This window comes from Folsomia candida, unplaced genomic scaffold (genome assembly GCF_002217175.1).
Source record: "Folsomia candida strain VU population unplaced genomic scaffold, ASM221717v1 Fcan01_Sc004, whole genome shotgun sequence".
Lineage (NCBI taxonomy): Eukaryota > Metazoa > Arthropoda > Collembola > Entomobryomorpha > Isotomidae > Folsomia > Folsomia candida.
Window position 1 is genome coordinate 11,589,224 of NW_019091196.1, and position 3,740 is coordinate 11,592,963.

The window sequence follows — 3,740 nt, forward strand, 5'->3', positions numbered from 1 at the left end:
CAAATTCGCCCATACTTTTTGTATGCAAGCGTAAGCTCTGTAGTCAGTTCTCCTCGTGAGAAGTGCCGTACTTTTCAGCCAAGGCAGAGATAAAGCATCTCCTCCAGTCTGCTATGCAAAAAAGGGTTACATTTTAGCCAGAAATCTCATTATTCTCTCGGCCCGAATTAAGAGTACTTCTCAATTAGAAAATTGTTCCAAGGGCTCGAAAGCCTTTCTCCATCGTGACTAAAATATATTGTGGATACGCTTTTCCCCCAGAAAAAATGAATGTACGCCACTTTGGAGCTACTCCAGACCTCTGAAATACAGGGGAGATACGTAAGTTGGCAAAACTACGGGCTTGCTTTTACTAACCTAGTAACATGTTTGCCATATATGCTTTGCCGTGTTGAAAGGAGGACTCGAGCCATGCCACGATTTGCCCCTGTTAAAACCAAAGTTGTTGGAATACATGGTGCAGATGTGGCTTTGCTCAATAATGCGGTTTGCAATGTGTTTTTTTGTGCCGTATTATTATTGCTACACATTCAAACGCTTTAAACCCAAAGTCAAAAGTACGAATGACGAAAACAACATAAAACACGGGGTGGTATTATGGATGCATATAGTTCTGTGAGTGGATTGTAAATGCACTTCTTTATATGCTTTCGGCCTTATCATCAGCACATCCAGGTAAGGAAAAAGGTTGTGTATTTTTATTGTGATGTGAATTATGTGAGCCGTCGTATATACAAAAATTATTCTCTGCATGAGACTTTTTGCCTGGATGGTGATGATGATGTTGGCAAACGTAACTAACTAAAATAATGCCAAACATATCGTAATCATGATATGAGGATGGAGTTTGTATGATATGTAGTATGTATGTGATGCATGTGGCTATTAACTAATGAGTTTGGGAACGGTGGATACATACGTTGTAAGATGAAGAAAAAACAATGGAATAAAACAACAAAACCTTAAAAATTTAAGGAGTTTGAGAGAACACATATATTTTACTGTATATGAACAAAGTCCAATTGGTCATGCAATCCAATTTTTGGTGTAATCCGTACATATGTAGCCTCGAAAAAGTGCTTATGGACCAAGTCAGCAAAATTATTTTGCAGGAAGAAATAAATAAGTTTCAGATAATAGAAATTTTGAATTTCCGTATAAAAATAACTCCCACTTCTCAACGCGTATTTTATCATTTTGAGCGTTACAAATTGAAATGATCCCACATCATCGGGATTCTTACGTATTTATCTCATATGTCACCCACTTATCGTATCTGAGAAGACACTCCATCCACACTCGGTCACATTTATTTGGGTTTGGTCAATATTTCCATGTTTAGCCAGCCATGTTTGGTCTTGTACACCAAAAAACGTCTGAAATTCCAGTAATTTTTTAGTGCCATCTTCTTCTTGCACTTCTTTTTATAGGTGTAAGTACATATATACTCTTTAAAATCCTTATTTTGGACTGGATCCTAAGAATGCATATGTACATACCCAACCTGCATGAAAATATATACGCGTCACCCACAACCTCATCATCTCGACCCACTGACTAAACGCATTAATGAAATAGAATCCCGAACTTGTACGGATTTGCAGAATGAAAAGCAAAGTTTGTCGAGAGGAGTCGTCTCATAAAACAATTTCAAACTATTAAGACCTCCCAGTCAGAAAAGTTACTTGGACCACAAACAACTAACTCTGATTGCGCCTTATCTCACTCCAGTTTTCAAACACTCATCATCCATCTCATGTCCCAGAGAAGATAGAATGATAACATGCAAATAATACGGTGGGTATGCATATTTGTTGCTTAATACAACTTCCGTAGTGCATACATACTCGGTGATATTATACATTTTATCCATTATGTAATTCACTAACAGATCGAGTTAAAATAATATTTAATGTTTAATCTTTTGAAAATTAAATATTATTGTAACTGAGCCCCAATTTTGGCTTGACCTCGAGAGCCACACACACCAGTGCAACCCTACATTTAACTAAAAGTCAACTGCAGTAGTCATTATGCATTAATACTTAATTGTATAGTCTACTACTCCACAACGACGAAATGTGCATTATATGTATGAACGACGTAACGTATCCCACGCGGGGGCTGATGTGCTTAATGGCAGACACAGAGAACACATTTATTCATCGTTTTACGAGTGGGATAATTAATGGTTTGAAAAAGTAAATGGAGGGGATTTGCTATTTTTAATTTTTTAGGAAATTCAATGCTCTTGATTTTATCCAAAATGGTCAGTCGTGGTTTACTACTCGTGCTAAAAGCACACAAATTCAGTATTCATACATGATACGCATGCCACAAACCTTATTACAAAATCTGGAATTAATTGACTATCAAAATATAAAACTGAATTGTCTCATCACATTTATCATCATCTTAATAAACCATTTCCGCCCAATTTCTAACAATTCTCAAATTAAAATTATTTGACAGGCGGTCATAATAAGTCGTAACAGCCACTACCACACCAACCACGCCAAATGGACGTATGTATGCATGTCCATACTATCATCATCATCGATCCTTCCCTTCTTAATAAGTCTAACTTTTACACACCACAGAGTTCGTCATCTCAACCGAATAACTTGAATAATAATCCTCCTCTCCTGACGTCCGTCCGTCAATTGCAATCATATATATCAATCTTGATGCTTATCGAGATAATTGATGCTTTCATTCGGCCTGAAACCCCACCAATTGCATTCTGCAGATGGACTCGGCGATCTACCACCAAGTATACAGCCTGGTGAGTAATTGGTTGAGGGTGGCACTACACACAACCCATTGTAAACAGGACATTTCTTCCTCCTCTTCCACGACATTATCTCAAAAAGAGGAAGAAATGTCAGTTTTTCCATCCTGCGGGGAAATATCTGCAGAATGAAATGTTATGAAAGAAGAAAGTAACATGAGGACGAGAACATACACATACAACAAGAAAGACCATAAGAATTAGATTGGATGAATGGATGTGACATGGTTTCTGTCTGTCGGATCAATAAAAATGTAATCAAACGCCAGCCAACCGAACTTCATATAAAACTTGGTATATATCCCCCTGGATAAAACCAAGAATCGCAGATATGTGCATACCTCCAAGCATACTGATTTGTCAAACTCGTAATAAAATTTAAATCCAACAGTCTCTTCTGCTGTGGTTGGGTTTTATTTTTATGCAATTAAATAATGTTGTTGACTGCACATACACACGCTGAAAACCACACCATCATCATCGTCCCCGGCAATAAAACGCAATTTAATTTAATATCCGTCAAATGTGGTGTGGCTTCGATGGGTCGTCCTCCTCCTCCTCTTGATCGACTAAGGAGTGAGTGAGCGTGGGCCGTCGTATTGCGGAATTCAGTTGGGGTTTGCCTCAACTATAAATCTATCTCATCTCTAGTTTTCTCTGCTGGGCTCTGCTGCGAAACGAGTTCTGCATCCCAGAATAGAATTTTCAGTATCATCATCTTCCATAATTTATCTGGAGCAGGTGATAATGACAAATGAACTGTACGCTTAATAACCGCGGCACGCAGGTATTTGTGTGTTTTTCGGAATGTTCTTGATGATTGAAATAGAGTGGAAAAGTTTTGAAATCCAGAATGAATGGTGGTATGTGTGTGCTTCAATTATTTGGAAGTGTTGTTGTTAAATAATATGTACACATGTCGGAGAATAAATGACAAAAACACTGTAAA